Raw genomic sequence first — 12,760 nt, 5'->3', positions numbered from 1 at the left:
ACACTACCCTACTGCATTGCACTCCTAACACATTCTGCATACAAAGACCCTTTAGCATGTAGGAAGAGTCCTCTCAATGTCAGGAGAGGCAACAGCTCCCTGAACTTCCTCCAACCATTTCTCTCCCTAGCTACAGAGCTAGCTCCAGCCTCACCTCCAGCACACAACATGTCTCCCAAATAACAAAACTCTTCCACACACTCAAGAGACTCGCCAGCAAGTTCAATCCTTTCCCGCCTGACAATCTTCACCTGCTCTCCCCGACACGCCATACACATAAAATCAGCATTATCTCGCAATCTACCTCTGATACCACTACATCACTTGTGCACCCATTTATCACAAATGCTGCACAAGTTGGAATTACTTTCCACGCCCTTGTGGCAAACTGTACGTGGTCACTCTCCCACGTCTTTGACAGTACCGCCACCAACCCTAGATATCATCACTTTTGTTTTAGCTGCATTTACCCTTAAGCCCTTTTGCCCCGTACCATCTCTCCACTTCCTAAATCTTTCCCACATGCATACAGAGCATATTCTGGAGTGGCAATGGTAATCATGATAAGGGTTGGGCTTGGCACTACACTTGTGATAGCTGTCACTCTGCACTTGAAGCTAGGCTATGATGAGCGAGAAAGAAGCCTTTCACTATTCTGAGAGTGTAGCGAGAGACTTCAAACCACCAGGACAATTTATATTTTTGCATGATTGATATAAGTGGTGTGATGAGCGTTAAGGGCAGAGAAAACATTGTGTATCCAAAGTTGCCTTCTTCGATCTCTCCTGTCCTTCCTGCGGACATGGAAGTTGTCTACAACTACGAGGATATCGTTGATGATGGAGGGGAAAGTGATGAATCATATGTTGAAGAATGTTCTGGAGACACTCCATACTTGCCCAATCAGCAAGAACTGGATGACTTGGTCCGAGATTTAGGACTCACCAAGTCCAATGCTGAGCTGCTGGCGTCACGTCTAAGACAATGGAATTTGTTGGATCCCAGTTGCAAGTTGAGTTATAGGAATCGCCATGGCAAGTTCGCATCCTTCTTCAAATTTTGGGAAGAAGCCTCGTTGTGTTTTTGTTTTGATGTCAGGGGTTTGTTCCAAGCCATGGGGGTGGCTTACAAGGCCTCAGAATGGCGACTCTTCGTTGACAGTTCTGTGAAGAGCCTGAAAGCTGTAATTTTGCATAATGCCACGATCTCCCATCCATTCCATTTGCACACTCTGTGGAAATGAAAGAAGGCTATGAGAATGTGAAGATTTGTCTGACAAAGACCAAGTACTCAGATCACAACTGGGAGGTTTGTGGGGATTTCAAAATGAGCTCGTTTCTACCTGGAATGCAAGGTGGTTATATGAGGTACTCATGTTTTTTATGCTTGTGGGACAGCTAGAGTTGTGCAGAACATTTCGTGAGGAAAGACTGGTTTCTCAGAGAGAGTTTCACACCAGGCTCATGCAATATTTTGAGAGCTCCACTAATATCCAGAAAGAAGGTATTGCTACCACTGCTGCATATAAAGCTTGGTCTTGTGAAACAATTCATGAAAGACAACGATGGCGATGCGTTTCTGCATATCTGATCAATTTTTCCCTAGTGGTGCAAGGCAAAGGTGACGGCTGGCATATTCATCGGACTGCAAATTTGAGGCATGCTTGCAAGTCGTGAACTCCGGGGTAAAATGACTGATGAAGAAAAGCGTGCTCGGAATGATTTCAGAGGGGTTGTGGAAGGTTTTCTTTCCAGCCAGAGAAGACCAGATTCCGCACAGCTCATTGATAACCTGATCGGCGCATTCCACCGACTTGGATGCAGAATGTCAATCAAATTGCACTATCTGCATTCCTACCTTGATTTCTTCTAAGGCAACTTGGGTGCAATCAGCAAGGAGCATGGTGAACGGTTCCACCAGGACATTCTGCTGATGGAAAACAGATATCAGGGCAGGTGGAACGAGGCAATGATGGGCGATTACGTTTGGGGCAATGATTGTCATCGCAGCTACAGAAGAAAGTCAATATCAGAAGTGCATTTCTAGATACTACAGTATGTGCCTTGCATTCTTTGTGATGTTACTGCGTGCTCATTTTCTTGTTATATTCATAATATACACCCAGAAATATATAAATTCTTTGACATTATCAACAGTCTCAAAGAGTAACAAGTTGCAGTTCCTGTCCATGTACTATAAATACTGTATGTTGTTGCATAAGTCCTGTAACTCTAGTTTTACACAAAAACAAATAGCATTTCAGAATCTACGCATTGACACTGATCACAAATAGCGTAAAAATCAACATAAACGAAAAATGTGTTTAAGTTTATTAAACAGTATATATATATATATATATATATATAAAACACCAAGCGCCCAAAACTCGGGTCTCGAGCTCTCAACGCAAAGGATCGCTCAGTATGGCACTGCTAAGCCTAGCACGCATGTAATGCTGGGAAGAATTTTAGAGATTATGGGAAATGGGGTAGCATGATGTTATTTGAGAATTTTAGAGATTATGAGAAATGGGGTAACGTGATCTTTTTTGAGAGTGCGTGAACAGATAGATATCATTACTCTTTGCGTGCCACTCAATCTCGTCTGTACCACTCCTTAGAGGATAGCAAGATTTAAACTCGAAATGACTAAACCTAATGTTTAATAAGCATTAAGAAATGCAATGCAGATTACTCTTCGAACTATGAATGAAACAAAGCAAACAAAATGTAACCAGAATCTATATCTCCAGAAGTATGAATCTTTACAAACGAATGTAATATTCAAAGAATGTTGTTACACATAGATATATTAATCCCGTGGTCTCGGATGGACTCTTTGGGAAGAAACCTAAAAATTACCACCAAAGATTATTCTCTTAAGACTAAATATGTACAATAACTCAAGAATCATATACAAACTGAATACAGTAATCAAATGGACCAGCCGATATACACTTTAATTACATGAACTTAGAAAGGAGGGGGGGGGGATGATTTAGTGTGAGACAGAGGTTAGACAGTGGCTAGGACGCATTATCTATGAACGACAGAGAGAGGAGCGGCAATCTCATTATTCAGTACAAGTGGGATCAGGGGAAATATCACCAATTTAGCTCCCTGACGTATATGAGGACTTATATTACACGAAGGAGAAAGGGGGAAGGGGGGGGGTGAAAGTTCAGCACTTACCTGTGAATGACAGAGAGAGGATCGGCAATCTGGCGGTTTGGCTCGGCTCCCCGCCTTTTATGCTCGGTCTTCACAGGATCAGGAATTGGCCAAAACTTTAACTGATTACCTTGTAATATTACTGTCTCTTCCAAGATCTCCAAAGATTACGAAAAATACGTTTGTACTCGACATGCCTAGGAAAATGACTTACGATGTTTAAAATTTTTGTAATAGGCGTACAGGAACTTTAATCATAATGAAGCCAAAACAAATAGGAATCCGAACAATTTATTTCCATGCCGGTTCATGTGCTTACGTGACTGACAACACGACACCAATAACATAAATTTCACTTTTCACAAATGACTATCATCAACAGTCACATCTCAGACAACTCTCAATCACTACTATGTAGTTCAAAAAGGGAATATTATTAACATCATTATGTAAATCTCTAAATCAGAGTATGAAGGAAGACATTCGTGACTGTTAATCCCTACTAAAACTTCTGCAGTTATATGCCTTAGCTGAAAACGGCTGGTTCATATGTATAAAGTTAATCATATTCACACCAGTGCTCGACTTAGTTCCAACAACATCAGAATCATGCTCACATTATGAATATGAACTAAGACTAAATTTAAATATAGGACTTAATGGTTAAATCATGATCTGTACAAACTATATTCAGAACAATACCTAAGCTTAAGATTACACTTACGATACTAGCTTATACTAATTTATACTATATTTAAAATTGTGGCACTACACGGGTCCTTCCTCCGCCAAAAAAAATAAAATAAAATTATCATCGAAAGTCACCAGTCACTTCATTCATCTACATTTCCTAGGGACATGTGTGCTGAAGGGACAGACTTACCAGATTTTGACTGTGAACCTCTCTATGAACTCAACTCTTTTACCTTTTGGAATTAAAGATTTCCCTGACTCTTCCTCCAATAAGTGGCACCTGTCGGTCCACAAGTAAAATCGCGTACCCCAGGGGATAGCTTCTCTGTCACAATAAACTCTCGAAATTCAGTGGAGAGATGTGCCCCAGCCATCCTCCTGCCTGGGTGGCAACATGGTCATCTTACCTGGACTGAACCGTACTCTCGCTGCCAGGATCATCCCTGGGGCACTTCCTATTCATTCAACCTACTAACTATTCGCATTCACGCTCCAATCCATTCATTCTTATGCTTCCAGCTTTCCACCTAGTAAATGACGAGCGCCTGTCAGGTCCTGAAGTCACTGTTCCACCCTGGACCGTGTTGACTGTAACTTGAGGGGGTTCCTAGGTTTTCCCTCGAAGGCAACCTAATATTCCCACTGAACTGGGCTGTCCCCATAATCCAATCTCCTATGAACTCTAGACACAAGATGAAACTCTTTGAACTCTCGATAGATGAAACTTCTCTTGAACTATAAACTGTCACAGTCAATAGTCAGATAGTCTGACCCACACACATTTCCCTATCCATCTCTTAATGCTGCAATAACCAGCTTCAAACACTCAACATTCTTCAACAAGTCTCGGGGAGGGCGTCTCTCATGGGGCGGTAATTATTCATCCATTGGATCAGGTACAAAAGCCTCATCCAGGAGTTCTAAGAACCACTCTTTTCCTCCATAATAGGGCTTCCCTTGTCCTGCGGCTCTTTGTATTCTTTTCCCCATGAACACATTTTGTACCACGTACACACTTCCGTCCATCAACAATTCCACTACACGATACGTACCATCCCATTTCACATTAAGTTTTCGACATGTACCGGGTGCCACGGTTTCCTTCTTAATCCACACAAATGTCCCAACTCCAACCACCTGACTCTTCCTCCTTCGGTTAGCCAAGTCCCTATACCGATGCGTCATCTTCCAGTGCGATTCCCGAATGAGAGCATGGGTGACAGCAATCCTGTCATCCTCACTGTCGACAGAGGGCAGGGGTGCACTGACCAGCCTAGGTGGATGGTGAGAGAAGAAGGCGAAGTAGGGTTGCTGTCCCGTGGATGTATGGGCCGCCTGATTTATGACAGTCTGATATGACTGGAGCAATTGGGGCCATCGAAGAGGGTGGCCCTGACATAGGGCGGAGAGGACCAACTTCAGGGTCGATGCATCTGCTCGGTGATGCCATTCCCTTGCGGATGATAGGGGGTCGTGTAGTAGAGGGTGATTTGGTGTTGCTGGCAGAATCGCTGAAAGTCTCTGCTGGTGAACTCTCCTCTGTTGTCCAGGACGATAATGTGAGGTGTGCCATAGTCTGCCACATGCTGCCCAATTTTATCTATGATGTGTGTGGATTGTTTTGTTTTGAGGGGGAAGAACCTAATGAATCGGCTATAATAGTGCACTACAGTAAGAACATAACGGTAACCCTAGACTCCAGCAACCATATCAGTAAGGGCTATCCCAATCCTCTCCATCGGCTTATTCACTGGAGGCAATTCCATCCACTGTTGCTGGAATCCAGTGTCCCCTTTAAATCTCTGACAAGTTACACATTTTTTTACATATTCACACACATCAACCTTATGATTTTGCCAGAAATATAGTTTTTCAGGCTTTTTGATAGTTTTCTTTTGTCCTAGATGACCAGTTAACTCATGTGCATGTTGAAGGGCCTGTACAACTAAGGCACATGGGACTCTGAGGCTGTAATGAAGACTACCGTCTGCCTTCTGCCGCATAAATATAACACTTCGTCTATAAAGGCAAACTGATCTGTGGTTTTTGGTAATCTTTTGGGGGGAACTCTACCACCTTTGAGATACTGCCCTTGTTCTCCCTACACAGGTTCTTCTCTTTGACGGGCCTTCAATTGTTCTCACTCTAACCCGAGCCAGGTGGCTTCAGGGGGACGGACTATTACTCATATTAGGCGTGACAACTGATCTGCTACAAAATTGTTTTTACCCTTGAAATACTGCATGTCATAGTTATATTCTCGCATTTCTAGGATCCATCGATTCATTCAAGGCAATTTAGTCTTCCGCTTGAATATACTAGTGAGAGTTTGGTGATCAGCAACTATGGTAAAACGGGTACCCCATAGATAATGATGGAAGTTACGCCAAGCAAGGACTACAGCTAAGGCCTCATTATCCGTCGCTGAATATCGAGTCTCACAGGGGCTCAATTTTTTAGAGAAATACCTGATCAGCTTGATGGTACTATCTGATTGAATTTGGCTCAGGACTTCACCAACATGAGTGTTATTAGCATCTGTAGTGAGAATGAATGGTTGTTCTACCTGAGCTCTAATTAAGACAGGGGTGTTCATGAGGCAAGACTTGAGATGTTCATAGGATTTCTGGCATTTATCCGTCCAGATAAACGTTACTCGAGATCTAGTTAAGTTGGTGAGGGGCACAGCAATTTTTACAAACGATGGAACATGTTTTCTGTAAAACCCGCACATTCCTAGAAATCACCTTACTTCCTTTATGGTGGTGAGAGGTTTTATCTTTGCGACCGATTCAACATTCTTCAGATCAGGTTTGTTTCCTTCGGCAGAGATCTTATGACCTAGGAAGGTGACTTCTTTAAGGTCAAATTTGCATTTACTGAGATTTTCAGTAAGTAACTGGAAAAGCTGCCTCAGGCTGTCTAGTAAAGTAGGGAAGTCTGGAGCCCGAAGAATCAAATAGTCTATGCATTTCCTGACCCACCCTTTCTGTAGGAGGGGTGCCAGTACTGAAGCAATCCACCAGGAAAAGATCACATGTAGCAGTTAAGTCCGAATGGGTCGTCTGAATCTATACAAGGTAACCCCATCACTAAAAGTGGTGAGGTCACGGCTCTCTTCATCTAACATGACCTGGAAATACGCCTCTCGCATGTCCAGAGTGACAAGATACTGATGTCTGGATGCTTGTTCAACTAGTTCATCCAACCATGCGAGGGGGTAGATGTCCATCGTGAGGTGTTGATTCACATGACGATAATCGAAACACATGCTTTTGCTACCATCCGACTTATTTATAAGTACAATAGGTGACAGCCAGGCTGCGGAAGATCATTCTGTGATTTCTCTGTCCTCCATATCGTTTAGCATATCTGCAATGATCTGTTTCGCTTGTTTGGGATAGTGGTACATGGGTCCAAAACTGGGCTGAGGATCAGCTACTTCAATATGAGCAGGAGAGCCACTTATGAGTCCTAACTCACTTTTGTCGAGAATAAAGAGAGGGTGGTGCTTAAACATGTACATGTTGCATTTGTTACTGCACAACAAGCGTGTATAAATTTACGTATTATGTTAAAAGTCGTGTGTTCATCTTTTTATGATATAAAGCATTGTCTGTCTGTCTATCTATTTAGAGAGAGAGAGAGAGAGAGAGAGAGAGAGAGAGAGAGAGAGAGACTATTAGCCTCTTTACTTCAAGAAGTGTTCTCTAAAAATAAAAAAAGTCTATCACTAGGATAAATAGGCAGTAATATAACGGGCGTGATCGCAGTGAAGTGGATTAGTCATCATTTATAATAGACCGATATGGAATGGATGGAGACTATCCTCCTAGGGGCTGTGCTGCTAAAAGTGAAACAAACCGCTACAGAAACAGTGCTAGAAAGCCTCTTTAAGTAAGGGGAATAAGGTAGTAGATGCAACATAAACTATCTGCCCCATGCTGCCCCATATTAGATGCAACATAAACTGGCGGCCCCTTGCTGCTCCTTAAGGGGGATATCACACCAGCCACAAGCCCATACATATCTACCGCTGCTTGGGATATGACCTTGACATTGACCTTGATCAACTTTCACCAATTTCGAATTCGTAGGACATATTCATCCCTACTACACACCAGTAAAATATTGTGATGATATCTTGAGCGGTTGTGAAGTTATTGTGCTAACAGACACACAGACAGACAAACAAACTGAAACTAATACTTGCAGAAGATTTTCATCCCTACTACACACCTGTAAAATTTTGTGATGATATCTTGAGCGGTTACGAAATTATCGTGCTAACAGAAACACCGATAGACAGACCGAAGGAGAGACAGACAAACTGGAAACAGTACCATCTTCGCTTTAGCTGTTGGTAACCATACAGACCGACTCTACTCGGACAATGGCCCCGAAGGACTACGACATCAAATGCGAGAGGTTGCAGTAAAGAAACAATGGTAGAAAGGTTCCTAAGCGAGAAAGAAAACTGGCTCCTGGGCATTCATCAAAGTATCCAGAGAGTATATACTGTATATCCCATTGGAGCCCAATGTCCTCAATATAGGACAGAACTGGGAATTATTCAAGAGTTAATAAAATAGGGAACCCCCGGGTATGGACATATGAGCTTCGCGACTATGAGCTGATAGTCGGAGGGCGGTACACTTAGTACCCTCCCAGCACAATGCCTCGCCCAAGAGCTCTGGGATCCAATGGGTTAATGACTGGCAAATCCGTCACCTTCTATATATACATATATCTATCTATCTATCTATAGATAGATAGATAGATAGATAGATAGATAGATAGATATTTATATATATGTATATATTTATATGTATATATATTTAGATTTATATATATATATATATATATATATATATATATATATATATAGATAGATAGATAGATAGATAGATAGATAGATGGATAGAGACAGATATATATATATATATATATATATATATATATATATATATATATATATATATATATATATATATCATCCATCATCCAATCCTACATTGCCCCATGAGGAACGTAGGAGCCCGGGGCTAGGCAGTTGGTCTCGACATTTAAGATGAGAGTGACATGCCTCACTCATCCCTGAGTGGCATTGCATGAGCAATCAACCCGAACCACCCTTGGATATAAACCTTCACCGGCTCAGTCCGAATGGAGTACAATAATTACCCACTAAACCACCAGGAGACAAAATTTGGTTATATTGTTACCACCCAGCATAGTAAATGGTTTCCTGGTGTACATGAAATCATTTGGCTTGTCACTCAGTGTAGAGTCACCAACAGGCAGAAGGAAGAGGAAAGAATGAAGGAAAGAGAGAGAGAACAGGGAGTGTAAAGTCACCCGTAGGCAGAGGGATGAGGAAAGAATGAAGGAAAGAAAGACAAGAGGATGGAAGGAAAGAAGGATGGAGGAGAGGAAAGGGCAGATACCTGAGAGTAGCACTACATTGAGTGAGTGGATGGTGAGCGCCCTTATATATATATATATATCATCATCAGCCGTTTGAGTATCCACTGCAGGACCGGCCTATCCCGACCGAAGTCGGGAGGATACAGCCAATGTATCTCTACCAAGTGGCTTAGGCTGTCTGGTAGAGATTGTATGTAGGGTGAGAAGCGCTTGTAAGTGTAATTGTAATGTTGGAGTGGCTTTAGATGTGTGTGTAGTCAGTGAACCAAGTGTAATCGGCCCACGCAAGCCGACTGGGTGCAAGCATACTTTATAGTAAGCGACACTGGTTCAACCACAGCACCCCTTGTGTTCGCCAATGCAGTACGTGGCCGGGTGAATACTCCCAATGTTTATTACCCTGGCGGGGCGCGAACCCTGGTTCACCCCTGTAGGAAACGTACACTCTGCCACTGTACCACAGAGGCTCCATTATATATATATATATATATATATATATATATATATATATATATATATATATATATATATATATATATATATATATATATATTGAGCCAGGTAGACGATGTCGATGTACGAATTGCATCTGTATGTGTGTGTGTCGAAAACTCAAATATCTAAAAGTATTGATTCTAGAAAGGAGGCATCCAGGATCGATACACAATAGTCAAGTTTTCATCTAACAGTATTAATGCAGTCTAACTTGCTCACAGATGACGAGTAGTCTTGTGAGAGAGAGAGAGAGAGTTGAGCATGTTCAGGAATGAAAAAGAAAGATAAGCCCTCACAACACTCCCAAGGTCAGAATACTGTATCTGGGACACACACACACACACACACACACACACACACACACACACACACACCTTCTTCGTCTCCACCATTTAGTGTTATGGGGTACATCATCTTAATATCATTATTGTTAGCCCATACGTTTCATCGTTCTTAAGAAATTTAATATAGCATTGCCTAATCGTTCCAGTACGAGGTCTTTCCCAAAGTGAATGAAATCATTTGGAGGCAGCAAAGCAGAATGGCTAGACATCATCGTGGTAATGTGGTTAAATTCTGTTTTAGTCACACTTACTTTGCAATTTGCAGTCATGAAGCTGAAGGCAGTGGTCTTGGTGGCAAAGATGACTAAAGAAAACCTCGCTCTTAGCTGTTTCTCTTGTACATTACTCCTTTGCCTTCAGTAGTATGGTATAAGCCCTTTTAGCACCAGTATATATATATACTCGTACATTAGTGATGTTATAGTTTACTGAGGTGTAATGTGGATGGCAGATCACTGTGGAAGAGATGCTGCAAAATCCCCAAAGCCACATGATACATGTTACACTTACTGACATAAGAACTGTCACAATATGATCTAAATCAATGCCATTCAATTCTGAACAAGCATAAAACAAAAACTACACGGTCATATTTGATACATTTCCCAACCATGAGGTCTCCTATATTTACTCCTGCAACCATTAAACAACATAATTTAACCTATGGAAGAAACCTTTAGCAAAGAAGAAGCTCGATCAGGAACCAGTCTCCTATGGTTCTCAGCTGAATAAAACCGTCGGACCCGAGCTAGAACAGAATAGCAGAGTCAGTGACAACAGTCCTAACACTCGTAGTAGAATTAATTCGTCTGGCGTAAGTTGGCATAAAATGCAAGGTATGACGCGACCATAAGAGGCCTACATTCTCTAATCTGCGAAAAGTGTCCCCAAGGCAAAATAAAAGACTCCGGTGCTAGCAAGTATGGTCAGTGTGTACTTTATGGGCTTCCCCATTTCGGATTTTTTTTTTTTTTTTTACCATTTTTTCCTTATGTAGTTCTAAGTCGATAATGTAAGAGGCCAAAAGGACATTCTTAATATATATATATATATATATATATATATATATATATATATATATATATATATATATATATATATATATATATATATATATATACAGATTGCATTATTTCGCCACAGCAAAAACACTTGTGCCCTACTAACACTTGCACCTTCCCCAACCAAAACGCCTCGTCCGCTTATAATATAGCTTATGCAGGCATATATGATTTAGATAATTTCTAAAAATACGTTTTCAACAATCAGTTGCAAGAAAATAGAAAAAAATGATAAAAAAGGAAGCAACGCCGAAAATTAGGATCCCGGAAAAGAAATGCTATTAAAATAATAGTTGCTAGTGTTGTAGGAGCAACCGAGGCCAGTGCGATGCCGTCCTTCATGCTTTACTACCACGATATTACTGGGTATTTTGTACTAGGGGACTATAGGAGTCAGAGCCACTCTTCATGAAGCCTTTCGTTATGAGGGATGTGTCCTTAAGTGAACGAATCATCTGGTTAGAAAGATATATACTTCGTGAAATGGCTGGTTATTACGAGAAAAGAGAGAAAATTGGTTTACATTATGTTAATGTAAGCTGCATTTGGGTTAGGCTCGGAGAGTATATGTAATGTTAGGTTAGGTTAGGTAAGGTTAATTTAGATGAATGCCATAACTTAGAGCGCTCAACTAAATTAACCTAACCTATCCTAACGTAGCTAACGATGCCTAACCTAACCTAACCTTTAACATAGATTATTCCAGGCTAACCTAACCGCGGACAAAAATAATTAAATTAACCCATCCAAGTTTGCACTCTGCTCTCGAATTGACTAGGCATTTAACAAAATAAATTGATTTCACAGTCTGCATGTTTACACACACACACACACACACACACACACACACACACACACACACACACACACAGCATATATATATATATATATATATAATATGTCCTGCAAGAAACTTATCTTACGGTTGTAGAGAGACTGAGCTGCGCCTTGCTAGAACTGCAGAACTTAGCACTTACTGTAGTCAAGGAATGGAGTAAAGATTAGTAAATACCCACACCTCTGCTGGCACCACACTGAGTATCACCACACGTCAGGCTCCTATATATACACGCGGTTACATACAAGAAGTCTCCAGACGGTACGGACGTGTGACAAAGTTTCTCTCTCTCTCTCTCTCTCTCTCTCTCTCACACACACACACACACACACACACACACACACACACACACACACACACACACACGTAAGAGAGTAGGTTTATACCATTTTTCGTTATCATAACCGCAAGTGTCCGTTAAATGATCAGGTTGCTAGTTCCAGCAATTTCAACGAGGCTAAACTGAGCGTGAAGTTATGTTTCGTGTAGTAGGTTAGATGCATGGAATGAAGCCATACATACATAAATAAATCAGCATGACGACTCATGTACACAGACTAACATGCACACTCAGATGCAACACTCACACACATAAACATCTACACATACACAAACATCATACATCTCCACCTCATCCCTTCATTCCATCCTCGGTTTCTCGTTTCCCCTCCTCTCCTCCACCTTCCTTACATACTAGTTTACTCTCCTAGTCTCTTAGTCTCTCTCCACTCC

At 41.4% G+C, this 12,760-nt stretch overlaps 1 pseudogene; it reads right to left on the bottom strand.

Annotated features, from left to right (window-relative positions):
* LOC145401762 (D-aspartate oxidase-like) overlaps positions 1–12,200 on the bottom strand; it is an 87,151-nt pseudogene extending 74,951 nt beyond the window's left edge.
* Positions 12,201–12,760: the final 560 nt, after the last annotated feature.

The sequence above is a fragment of the Coenobita brevimanus genome, chromosome 56 (assembly GCF_032717465.1).
Source record: "Coenobita brevimanus isolate Jiangsu-jjx chromosome 56, ASM3271746v2, whole genome shotgun sequence".
Classification (NCBI taxonomy): domain Eukaryota; kingdom Metazoa; phylum Arthropoda; class Malacostraca; order Decapoda; family Coenobitidae; genus Coenobita; species Coenobita brevimanus.
Note: the sequence above shows the minus strand (reverse complement) of the source record. Positions and strands in the feature narration are given on the sequence as shown.